Consider the following 14,097-nt stretch of genomic DNA (forward strand, 5'->3'; position numbering starts at 1 on the left):
CAAGCATAATTTTTGTTGTGACAAATGGTTCTTGTCTATCTCTCGCTTTTCTTGAAATATGGTTCTCAAGTGCATCGTTGTGTTAGCTCATATGATCTTTAAAAACAAGGCAAGTGAATGGCACCATCAACATTAATCATCTGCATTGGGCACTCAGCAAGAAGGTACAATTGGCTTCTCTGATCAGGTTTTATTTTGTCTAGGTGTTACTTTTCTATATTGACGAGTTTCGTTTGTGAAGCGAATTCTAGACTTCCTCCTGTTCGACACAAATATTAAAATTGAGATGCGAAACTTTAGGACGTGCATAATTGCTCGCAAAAATCTTCTTGAGCGAGGTTTTTCTTCTCCTGGGTCAAAATTCTTTCGAGATGTTCTGCACTTTTACAATCTCTTCCCTCAAGACCTGGGCCCTACTTCCATAACAAACTTGTGCCAATTCTAAGTTTTTTGTGAAGTGTATATGGGAATGGAGCCCACTGTCCTTTTATTCAGAGATTTTTTTTATCTCAACCGCCAAACAGAGTTTGCTGATGGACCCTGTTTGGAACTTGGCGGGGCAACAATCCAGAAGCGGTGGGACTGTGGTTTTCCTGCTACTACCTTGCCCAGTCACCCTAAAGGTTGGGGCGAAACTTGGTTCTACTGTAGGAACACAGACCCTGTTAATGAGAACCCCCTGCTAGGTTTTAGAGCAGAGCGCCTTCCAATGAATTTTGAACTTCCTGGTCCACTAACTCCAGAAGATCGTTCCCAACTCGCCTTTGTATGGCCCAAACTCAGAGCCTTTATAGTCAATGGGTAAACCGGAGTTGATCTGACCCGGTGTTGGGTGGATTGGCGGATCATGCCCCTGAGTCACCGTGGCGCTTTAATGTGCGAGTATGACGGCGACTTGAACAATGCAAAACGTTTGAACAACATTATTCTCGACTCAAACGAAGTCAACAAAGCTGTAAAGAAGCTACTGGGTGAAACAAAAGAATTTGTTGTAAATTTGGTCTGAAGTCGTTTGGAAATGATCCAGGCTCATGCGGTAATAATCTTTGACATTTCCTACCTTGCTTATAAGTTTCTTCACTGTTTTAAAACTTGCTTTCCCTTATCAATATTTTTGCAGGCCGACTCGCCATTTTGGAAATGAAGGCAGCCGAAAGTTGCTGCCGGGAAAACCAAAGTCGCCCCAAAGAAGGGGCAGAATAAGACGACTGTTGAAGAGTCGTCGGTTATGGGCGAGTCACGGATTGTTGATGATCAATCTGAGGTAAAAACCTTTACTTCGAAAATGCCTTTAACTTAGACTTGCTAACACCCCTTCAGTCCCAGGATGACAAAGCTGCTAGCCAGGACAAAGATGCTGAGGTAATTTCCATTTCTTTTGACTTAGATCTTTCGTTTCCATGACCACCAAGGCAGGTTGTTATGAAAATACCTTTGTCTCAACCGGAGGCTTATTTGGCTCCCGATTTCATTTTGAAGAAGACTTTATATGCACCAAGGTGCCAGACCCGAAGCACCTCAGGTGACCTTGCAACAGGTTTACCTAACAAGTCGGCCACTCATAAACGACGGAAAGAGGTACCAGATAGTCCATCCCTTTCTTTTTAAAGCTAGACTTATCAAACGGCCTCTTAAACCTTTTGATTCAGTTTATCAGGAGTCACAACCTTCATTGGGCGGCTCATGTGTGTCAAAGCTGGCACCTCTCATTATCCTTCCAGGGTAACTTCTTGCTTTTGCATCTAGCACTTATTTTAGTACTTTTAATCCTTATATATGTCTTAACCTTACTTTACAGGGTAAAAGCCAAGAAGAGGAAAGCTGGTGGGTCATCAACTAATCCTGGTTCGCCCTGAGCAGGAGGAACAGGAACTTGTTACTCGTGAATGTCATGTTGATCTTGTTGACACACATGTTGAGCTCCCTGAAACTCATCAAGTCGCATGTTATGATCCTGCTGATACTTGTTGCGGCAACAAAAGTCCTTCCTTGGCGCTAGGAATTATTCTTGTTACTTCTCTGGTTTGCGTCGGTTTTTCCCTTGAAGAGGAAAGGGTGATGCAGCACAGGAGCAGTAAGTATTTCCCTTAGTTTGAGAACCAAGGTATCGATCCAGAAGGAGGTCCTCGTCAAATCCAGAGTACCTGCGCAAACACAAACAAGCTTGCACCCAACGCTTTAAAGGGGTTGTCAATCCCTTCAAGATTGTTTGCAAAGTGAGATCTGAAGGCGGAAAGTGCAACAAAGTAAAAAGTGTAAGGCTGAAAATATGGAGTGGAGTAGACCCTCGGGGCCATAGTGTTCACTAGAGACTTCTCTCATAATAGCAAATATCATGGTGGGTGAACAAATTACTCTCAAGCAATTGATAGAACAGCGCAAAGTCATGACAGTATCTAAGGCAATGATCATGCATATAGGCATCACGTCCGAGATAAGTAGACCGATACTTTCTGCATCTACTACTATTACTCCACACATCGATCGCTATCCAGCATGCATCTAGTGTATTGAGTTCATGACGAAAAGAATAATGCCTTAAGCAAGATGACATGATGTAGAGGGATAATCTCAAACCAATGATGAAAACCCCATCTTTTTACCCTTGATGGCAACAACACGATGTGTGCCTCGCTACCCCTTCTGTCACTGGGTGAGGTCACCGCACGGTATGAACCCAAAACCAAGCACTTCTCCCATTGCAAGAATCATAGATCTAGTTGGCCAGACAAAACCCACAACTCGAAGAGAATTACAAGGATATGAAATCATGCATAAGAGAGATCAGAAGAAACTCAAATAAGATTCATAGATAATCTGATCATAAATCCACAATTCATCGGATCTCGACAAACACACCGCAAAAGAAGATTACATCGGATAGATCTCCATGAAGATCATGGAGAACTTTGTATTGAAGATCCAAGAGAGAGAAGAAGCCATCTAGTTACTAGATATGGACCCGTAGGTCTATGGTGAACTACTCACGCATCATCGCAGAGGTCATGGTGTTGATGGAGAAGCCCTCCGTGTCCGAATCCCCCCTTCGGCAGGGCACCAGAATGTGCCCCAGATGGGATCTTGCGAAGGCAGAAGCTTGCGGCGGCGGAAAAGTGATTGCGATGATCTCCTGATTTTTTTGGGATTTTTAGGGGATTTATAGGTGCAACCCCTAGGTCAGGGGGCGCTCAGGGGGCCCAGAAGCCTGTGGGCCGCGGCCTACCCCCCTGGCCGCGGGGTGGGGGCTTGTGGGGCCCCTGAGGCTCCCCTGCCTTGGCTCCCAAGCATCCTGATCTTCTTCCGTTCCGGAAAAATTCTTTTCAGGGATTTTCTTCCTTTTGGACTCCGTTTCAAAATCTCCTCTCAAAGGGGTCAAAAACATGGAAAAAAATAGGAACTAGCACTTGGCACTGAGTTAATAAGTTTGTCCCAAAAAGTATATAAAAGGCATGCAAAACATCCAAAGTTTGACAAGATAATAGCATGAAACCATCAAAAATTATAGATACGTTGGAGACGTATCAAGCATCCCAAGCTTAACTCCTGCTCGTCCTCGAGTAGGGAAGTGATAAAGAATGAAATTTTTATGTGGAATGCTACCTAGCATAGTTGTCCTTTGCAACTTCTTTCACGTGACATGAATGTTCAGATCCGTAAGATTCAAAACAATAGTTTGCTATTAACATGAAAACAATAATACTTCAAGCAAACTAGCAAGGTAATCATGAACTTTCAAAATAACAAGGCCAAAGAAAGTTATCACTACAAAATCATATAGTCTGGCTATGCTCCATCATCCTCACACAACTAATGTAAATCATGCACAACCCCGGTATTGGCCAAGTAATTGTTTTCGCACTCTTACTTTCTCAAACTTTTTATAACTATCACGCAATACATGAGCGTGAGCCATGGATATAGCACTATAGGTGGAATAGAGTGTGGTGGTGGTTGTGAGACAAAAAGGAGGAGATGGTCACACTGACTCGACGTATCAAAGGGCAATGGAGATGCCCATTAATAGATATCAATGTGAATGAGTAGGGATTGCCATACAAAAGGATGCACTAGAGCTATAAGTATGTGAAAGCTCAAAAGGAGAAATAGTGGGTGTGCATCCAACTTGCTTGCTCATGAAGACCTAGGGCAACTTTGAGGAAGCCCATTATTGGAATATACAAGCCAAGTTATATAATGAAGGTTCCCACTAGCATATGGTGGTGACGAAGCAAGAAGCTCTCAATCATGAAGAACATGGTGCTATAATGAAGCACAAGTGTGGAAAAAATAGTAGCATTGTCCCTTCTCTCTTTTCTCTCTCTTTTTTTCATTTGGGCTCTTAGGCCTCTCTTTTTTATCTTTTCTTTTCCCCTTTTTTTTGTTTTTGGGCTCTTTGGCCTCTCTTTTTTTCCTCACATGGGACAATGCTCTAATAATGATGATCATCACACTTTTATTTACTCACAGCTCAAAGATCACAATGATGATGACTCCATAGGAAATGCCTCCGGCAGTGTACCGGGATGTGCAACGATCTAGCATGGCGTATGACGTTGAAACATCTCACTAGCTATCTTCCGATCATGTAATGGAAATATGAGAGTGACGGCACAAGTCATGAGACGGAACGGTGGGAGTTGCATGGCAATATATCTCGGAATGGCTATGAAAATGCCATAGTAGGTAGATATGGTGGCTGTTTTGAGGAAGGAATTTGGTGGGTTTGTGCACCGGCGAGAATTGCGCGGCACTAGAGAGGCTAGCAATGGTGGAAGGTGAAAGTGCATCTATACCATGGGCTCACATTAGTAATGAAGAACTCACATACTTGTTGCGAAAGTTTTTATTAGTAATCTAAACAAAGTGCTAAACGCATACTCCAAGGGGGAAGGTTGGTAGGTGTTAACCATCGCGCGATCCCGACCTCAACACAAAGGATGACAATCAATAGATCAATTATGCTCCGACTTCCTAACATAGCGGTTCACCATACGTGCATGCTACGGGAATCACTAACTTCAACACAAGTATTTCTAGATTCCCAACACCCTACTAACATAGCTCTTAATATTACCAAATCCACGTCTCAAAACTATTGAGAGGAATCAAAACTTCTCTTTCTACTCAATGCACATGAATATGGTGGTTTTTGCATCCTCTTTGGGTACTTATTGTTGGAATTATGCCCTAGAGGCAATAATAAATGTATAGTTATTATTATAATTCCTGTATCAAGATAATAGTTTATTATCCATGCTATAATTGTATTGAATGAAGACTCATTTACATGTGTGGATACATAGACAAAACACCGTCCCTAGCATGCCTCTAGCTGGCTAGCCAGTTGATCGATGATAGTCAGTGTCTTCTGATTGTGAACAAGGTGTTGTTGCTTGATAACTGGATCACGTCATTGGGAGAATCACGTGATGGACTAGACCCAAACTAATAGACGTAGCATGTTGATCGTGTCATTTTGTTGCTACTGTTTTCTGCGTGTCAAGTATTTATTCCTATGACCATGAGATCATATAACTCACTGACACCGGAGGAATGCTTTGTGTGTATCAAACGTCGCAACGTAACTGGGTGACTATAAAGATGCTCTACAGGTATCTCCGAAGGTGTTAGTTGAGTTAGTATGGATCAAGACTGGGATTTGTCACTCCGTGTGACGGAGAGGTATCTCGGGGCCCACTCGGTAATACAACATCACACACAAGCCTTGCAAGCAATGTAGCTTAGTGTAAGTTGCGGGATCTTGTATTACGGAACGAGTAAAGAGACTTGCCGGTAAACGAGATTGAAATAGGTAGGCGGATACTGACGATCGAATCTCGGGCAAGTAACATACCGAAGGACAAAGGGAATGACATACGAGATTATACGAATCCTTGGCACTGAGGTTCAAACGATAAGATCTTCGTAGAATATGTAGGATCCAATATGGGCATCCAGGTCCCGCTATTGGATATTGACCGAGGAGTCTCTCGGGTCATGTCTACATAGTTCTCGAACCCGCAGGGTCTGCACACTTAAGGTTCGACGTTGTTTTATGCGTATTTGAGTTATATGGTTGGTTACCGAATGTTGTTCGGAGTCCCGGATGAGATCACGGACGTCACGAGGGTTTCCGGAATGGTCCGGAGACGAAGATTGATATATAGGATGACCTCATTTGATTACCGGAAGGTTTTCGGAGTTACCGGGAATGTACCGGGAATGACGAATGGGTTCCGGGAGTTCACCGGAGGGGGGCAACCCACTCCGGGGAAGCCCATAGGTATTTGGGGGGGTCACACCAGCCCTTAGTGGGCTGGTGGGACAGCCCACCAATCCCCTATGCGCCAAGAGAGAAAATATCAAAGGAAAGGAAAAAAAAAGGGGGAGAGGTGGGAAAGGGGAAGGACTCCCTCCCACCAAACCAAGTAGGACTCGGTTTGGGGGGGGAGAGTCCTCCCCCCTGGCTCGGCCGACCCCTTGGGGTTCCCTTGGACCCCAAGGCAAGGTCCCCCTCCCTCCTCCTATATATATGGGGATTTTAGGGCAGATTTGAGACGACTTTCTCACGGCTGCCCGACCACATACCTCCATAGTTTTTCCTCTAGATCGTGTTTCTGCGGAGCTCGGGCGGAGCCCTGCTGAGACAAGATCATCACCAACCTCCGGACCGCCGTCACGCTGCCGGAGAACTCTTCTACCTCTCCGTCTCTCTTGCTGGATCAAGAAGGCTGAGATCATCGTCGAGCTGTACGTGTGCTGAACGCGGAGGTGCCGTCTGTTCGGTACTAGATCGTGGGACTGATCGCGGGATTGTTCGCGGGGCGGATCGAGGGACGTGAGGACGTTCCACTACATCAACCGCGATCTCTTATCGCTTCTGCTGTACGATCTACAAGGGTACGTAGATCACTCATCCCCTCTCGTAGATGGACATCACCATGATAGGTCTCCGTGCGCGTAGGAAAATTTTTGTTTCCCATGCGACGTTCCCCAACAATGGCATCATGAGCTAGGTTCATGCGTAGATGTCTTCTCGAGTAGAACACAAAAGGTTTTGTGGGCGGTGATGTGCGTTTTGCTGCCCTCCTTAGTCTTTTCTTGATTCCGCGGTATTGTTGGATTGAAGCGGCTTGGACCGACATTACTCGTACGCTTACGAGAGACTGGTTTCATCGTTACGAGTAACCCCCTTTGCTCAAAGATGACTGGCAAGTGACGGTTTCTCCAACTTTAGTTGAATCGGATTTGACCGAGGAGGTCCTTGGATGAGGTTAAATAGCAACTCATATATCTCCGTTGTGGTGTTTGCGTAAGTAAGATGCGATCCTACTAGATACCCTTGGTCACCACGTAAAACATGCAACAACAAAATTAGAGGACGTCTAACTTGTTTTTGCAGGGTATGATTGTGATGTGATATGGCCAATGATGTGATGTGATATATTGGATGTATGAGATGATCATGTTGTAATAGAAATATCGACTTGCACGTCGATGGTACGGCAACCGGCAGGAGCCATAGGGTTGTCTTTATACTAACATATGTGCTTGCAGATGCGTTTACTATTTTGCTAGGATGTAGCTTTAGTAGTGATAGAATAAGTAGCACGACAACCCCGATGGCGACACGTTGATGGAGATCATGATGATGGAGATCATGGTGTGGCGCCGGTGACAAGAAGATCGTGCCGGTGCTTTGGTGATGGAGATCAAGAAGCACGTGATAATGGCCATATCATGTCACTTATGAATTGCATGTGATGTTAATCCTTTTTTGCACCTTATTTTGCTTAGAACGACGGTAGCATTATGAGGTGATCTCTCACTAAAATTTCAAGACGAAATTGTGTTCTCCCCGACTGTGCACCGTTGCTACAGTTCGTCGTTTCGAGACACCACGTGATGATCGGGTGTGATAGACTCAACATTCACATACAACGGGTGCAAAACAGTTGCGCACGCGGAACACTCGGGTTAAGCTTGACGAGCCTAGCATGTGCAGACATGGCCTCGGAACACATGAGACCAAAAGGTCGATCATGAATCATATAGTTGATATGATTAGCATAGGGATGCTTACCACTGAAACTACTCTCGACTCACGTGATGATCGGACTTGGGATAGTGTAAGTGGATCATGAACCACTCAAATGACTAGAGAGATGTATTTTTTGAGTGGGAGTTTAGCATATAATTTGATTAAGTTGAACTCTAATTATCTTGAACATAGTCTAAGTCCACTTTGAATATATTTGTGTTGTAGATCATGGCTCACGCAAGTGTCATCCTCAATTTTAATACGTTCCTAGAGAAAGCTAAGTTGAAAGATGATGGAAGCAACTTTGTAGACTGGGCTCGTAATCTTAAGCTAATCTTACAAGCTGGAAAGAAGGATTATGTCCTTAATGCTGCGCTAGGAGATGAACCACCCGCTACGGCTGATCAGGATGTTAAGAACGCTTGGTTAGCGCGTAAGGAGGACTACTCAATAGTTCAATGTGCAGTCTTGTATGGCTTAGAACCGGGACTTCAACGTCGCTTTGAGCGTCATGGAGCATTTGAGATGTTCCAGGAGTTGAATTTTATCTTTCAGAAGAACGCCCGGATCGAGAGGTATGAGACCTCCGATAAATTCTATGCTTGCAAGATGGAGGAAAACTCTTCTGTCAGTGAACATGTGCTCAAAATGTCTGGGTACTCAAACCGTCTAGCTGAACTGGGGATTGAACTCCCGCAAGAAGCTATCACTGACAGAATCCTTCAATCACTGCCGCCAAGCTATAAAGGCTTTGTGTTGAACTACAACATGCAAGGGATGAACAAGTCTCCCGGCGAGTTGTTTGCGATGCTAAAAGTCGCAGAGTCTGAACTCCGTAAAGAACATCAAGTGTTGATGGTCAGCAAGACCACTAGTTTCAAGAGAAACGGCAAAGGCAAGAAGGGCAATTCGAAGAAGAGCGGCAAGCCTGTTGCCAATCTGCCGAAGAAACCCAAGGCTGGACCTAAGCCTGAAACAGAGTGCTTCTATTGCAAGGGTATGGGTCACTGGAAGCGCAATTGCCCCAAGTATCTGGCAGATAAGAAGGCGGGCAAAGAGAAATCAGGTATATTTGATATACATGTTATTGATGTGTACTTAACCAGCTCTCGTAGTAGTGCCTGGGTATTCGATACCGGTTCTGTCGCTCACATTTGCAACTCGAAGCAGGAACTGCGGAATAGACGAAGGCTGGCGAAAGACGAAGTGACGATGCGCGTAGGAAACGGTTCCAAGGTTGATGCAATCGCCGTCGGCACAGTGTCACTTCAACTACCATCGGGATTAGTGATGAACTTAAATCATTGTTATTTAGTGCCTGCGTTGAGCATGAACATTATATCTGGATCTTGTTTATTGCGAGACGGTTACTCTTTTAAGTCTGAGAATAATGGTTGTTCTATTTCTATGAGTAACATCTTTTATGGTCATGCACCGAATGTGAGAGGATTGTTCATATTGAATCTTGATAGAGATACGCATATACATAACATTGAGACCAAAAGAGTTAGAGTAAACAATGATAGCGCCATATTTTTGTGGCACTGCCGCTTGGGTCATATTGGTGTAAAGCGCATGAAGAAACTCCATGCTGATGGACTTTTGGAGTCACTTGACTTTGATTCACTTGACACGTGCGAACCATGCCTCATGGGCAAGATGACTAAAACTCCGTTCTCCGGAACAATGGAGCGTGCAAGTGACTTGTTGGAAATCATACATACCGATGTGTGTGGTCCAATGAGCGTGGAGGCACGCGGCGGATATCGTTATTTTCTCACCTTCACTGACGATTTAAGTAGATATGGTTATGTCTACTTGATGAAGCACAAGTCTGAAACATTTGAAAAGTTCAAGCAATTTCAGAGTGAAGTGGAAAATCATCGTAACAAGAAGATCAAGTTCCTACGGTCTGATCGTGGGGGTGAATATCTGAGTTTCGAGTTTGGTACTCACTTAAGACAATGTGGAATTGTTTCGCAGTTAACACCGCCTGGAACACCACAGCGTAATGGTGTGTCCGAACGTCGTAATCGTACTTTGTTAGAAATGGTGCGATCTATGATGTCTCTTACTGATTTGCCGTTATCGTTTTGGGGTTATGCATTAGAAACAGCTGCATTCACTTTAAATAGGGCACCATCAAAATCCGTTGAGACGACACCATACGAACTGTGGTATGGCAAAAGACCAAAGTTGTCGTTTCTTAAAGTTTGGGGATGTGATTCTTATGTCAAAAAGCTTCAGCCTGAAAAGCTGGAACCCAAAGCGGAAAAGTGCGTCTTCATAGGCTACCCAAAAGAGACAGTTGGGTACACCTTCTATCTCAAATCCGAGGGCAAAGTGTTTGTTGCTAAGAACGGAACTTTTCTCGAGAAGGAGTTTCTCTCGAGGGAATTGAGTGGGAGGAAGATAGAACTTGACGAGGTTGTCGAACCTCTCATCCCTCTGGATGGTGGCGCAGGACAAGGGGAAACCCCTGTGATTGCGACGCCGGTTGAGGAGGAAGTTAATGATGATGATCATGAAACTCCAGTTCAAGTTTCTGTTGAACCACGCAGGTCGACGAGATCACGCGCTGCTCCAGAGTGGTACGGTAATCCCGTCTTGACAATCATGTTGTTAGACAACAATGAACCTGCAAATTATGAAGAAGCAATGGTGGGCCCAGATTCCAACAAATGGCTAGAAGCCATGAAATCCGAGATAGGATCCATGTATGAGAACAAAGTATGGACTTTGGAGATACTACCTGAGGGACGCAAGGCTATTCAGAACAAATGGATCTTTAAGAAGAAGACGGACGCTGACGGTAATGTGACCGTTTATAAAGCTCGACTTGTGGCAAAGGGTTTTTCACAAGTTCCAGGAATTGACTACGATGAGACTTTCTCTCCCGTAGCGATGCTTAAGTCCGTCAGAATCATGTTAGCAATAGCTGCATTTTTCGATTATGAAATTTGGCAGATGGATGTCAAAACGGCGTTCCTTAACGGTTTCCTTAAGGAAGAGTTGTATATGATGCAACCCGAAGGTTTTGTCGATCCTAAAAATGCTGACAAAGTGTGCAAGCTCCAGCGATCCATTTATGGACTGGTGCAAGCATCTCGGAGTTGGAACAAACGCTTTGATGAGGTGATCAAAGCATTTGGGTTTATACAAGTGGTTGGAGAATCTTGTATTTACAAGAAAGTGAGTGGGAGCTCTGTGGCGTTTCTAATATTATATGTGGATGACATATTACTGATTGGAAACAACGTAGAGCTTTTGGAGAGCATAAAAGGTTACTTGAATAAAAGTTTCTCTATGAAGGACCTAGGAGAAGCTGCTTACATTCTAGGCATTAAGATCTATAGGGATAGATCAAAACGCCTGATAGGACTTTCACAAAGCACATACCTTGATAAAGTTTTGAAGAGGTTCAAAATGGAACAGTCCAAGAAAGGGTTCTTGCCAGTGTTACAAGGTACGAGATTGAGTAAGACTCAGTGCCCAGCAACTGATGAAGATAGAGAGCATATGCGCTCCGTCCCCTATGCTTCAGCCATAGGCTCTATCATGTATGCGATGTTGTGCACTAGACCGGATGTTAGCCTGGCCATAAGTATGGCAGGCAGGTTCCAGAGTAATCCAGGAGTGGATCACTGGACGGCGGTCAAGAATATCCTGAAGTACCTGAAAAGGACTAAGGAGATGTTTCTCGTGTATGGAGGTGACGAAGAGCTCACCGTAAAAGGTTACGTTGATGCAAGCTTTGACACAGATCCGGACGACTCTAAGTCACAAACCGGATACGTATTTATTCTTAATGGGGGTGCAGTAAGCTGGTGCAGTTCCAAGCAAAGCGTCGTAGCAGATTCTACATGTGAAGCGGAGTACATGGCTGCCTCGGAGGCGGCTAAGGAGGGTGTCTGGATGAAGCAGTTCATGACGGATCTTGGAGTGGTGCCAAGTGCACTGGATCCAATAACCTTGTTCTGTGACAACACTGGTGCCATTGCCTTAGCAAAGGAACCAAGGTTTCACAAGAAGACCAGACACATCAAACGACGCTTCAACCTCATCCGCGACTACGTCGAGGAGGAGGACGTAAATATATGCAAAGTGCACACGGATCTGAATGTAGCAGACCCGCTGACTAAACCTCTTCCACGGCCAAAACATGATCGACACCAGAACTGTATGGGTGTTAGATTTATTACAATGTAATTCACATGGTGATGTGAGGGCTAGATTATTGACTCTAGTGCAAGTGGGAGACTGTTGGAATTATGCCCTAGAGGCAATAATAAATGTATAGTTATTATTATAATTCCTGTATCAAGATAATAGTTTATTATCCATGCTATAATTGTATTGAATGAAGACTCATTTACATGTGTGGATACATAGACAAAACACCGTCCCTAGCATGCCTCTAGTTGGCTAGCCAGTTGATCGATGATAGTCAGTGTCTTCTGATTATGAACAAGGTGTTGTTGCTTGATAACTGGATCACGTCATTGGGAGAATCACGTGATGGACTAGACCCAAACTAATAGACGTAGCATGTTGATCGTGTCATTTTGTTGCTACTGTTTTCTGCGTGTCAAGTATTTATTCCTATGACCATGAGATCATATAACTCACTGACACCGGAGGAATGCTTTGTGTGTATCAAACGTCGCAACGTAACTGGGTGACTATAAAGATGCTCTACAGGTATCTCCGAAGGTGTTAGTTGAGTTAGTATGGATCAAGACTGGGATTTGTCACTCCGTGTGACGGAGAGGTATCTCGGGGCCCACTCGGTAATACAACATCACACACAAGCCTTGCAAGCAATGTAACTTAGTGTAAGTTGCGGGATCTTGTATTACGGAACGAGTAAAGAGACTTGCCGGTAAACGAGATTGAAATAGGTATGCGGATACTGACGATCGAATCTCGGGCAAGTAACATACCGAAGGACAAAGGGAATGACATACGGGATTATACGAATCCTTGGCACTGAGGTTCAAACGATAAGATCTTCGTAGAATATGTAGGATCCAATATGGGCATCCAGGTCCCGCTATTGGATATTGACCGAGGAGTCTCTCGGGTCATGTCTACATAGTTCTCGAACCCGCAGGGTCTGCACACTTAAGGTTCGACGTTGTTTTATGCGTATTTGAGTTATATGGTTGGTTACCGAATGTTGTTCGGAGTCCCGGATGAGATCACGGACGTCACGAGGGTTTCCGGAATGGTCCGGAAACGAAGATTGATATATAGGATGACCTCATTTGATTACCGGAAGGTTTTCGGAGTTACCGGGAATGTACCGGGAATGACGAATGGGTTCCGGGAGTTCACCGGAGGGGGGCAACCCACTCCGGGGAAGCCCATAGGTATTTGGGGGGGTCACACCAGCCCTTAGTGGGCTGGTGGGACAGCCCACCAATCCCCTATGCGCCAAGAGAGAAAATATCAAAGGAAAGGAAAAAAAAGGGGGAGAGGTGGGAAAGGGCAAGGACTCCCTCCCACCAAACCAAGTAGGACTCGGTTTGGGGGGGGGAGAGTCCTCCCCCCTGGCTCGGCCGACCCCTTGGGGTTCCCTTGGACCCCAAGGCAAGGTCCCCCTCCCTCCTCCTATATATATGGGGCTTTTAGGGCAGATTCGAGACGACTTTCTCACGGCTGCTCGACCACATACCTCCATAGTTTTTCCTCTAGATCGTGTTTCTGCGGAGCTCGGGCGGAGCCCTGCTGAGACAAGATCATCACCAACCTCCGGAGCGCCGTCACGCTGCCGGAGAACTCTTCTACCTCTCCGTCTCTCTTGCTGGATCAAGAAGGCCGAGATCATCGTCGAGCTGTACGTGTGCTGAACGCGGAGGTGCCGTCTGTTCGGTACTAGATCGTGGGACTGATCGCGGGATTGTTCACGGGGCGGATCGAGGGACGTGAGGACGTTCCACTACATCAACCGCGATCTCTAATCGCTTCTGCTGTACGATCTACAAGGGTACGTAGATCACTCATCCCCTCTCGTAGATGGACATCACCATGATAGGTCTTCGTGCGCATAGGAA

The sequence above is a fragment of the Hordeum vulgare genome, chromosome 3H (assembly GCF_904849725.1).
Source record: "Hordeum vulgare subsp. vulgare chromosome 3H, MorexV3_pseudomolecules_assembly, whole genome shotgun sequence".
Lineage (NCBI taxonomy): Eukaryota > Viridiplantae > Streptophyta > Magnoliopsida > Poales > Poaceae > Hordeum > Hordeum vulgare.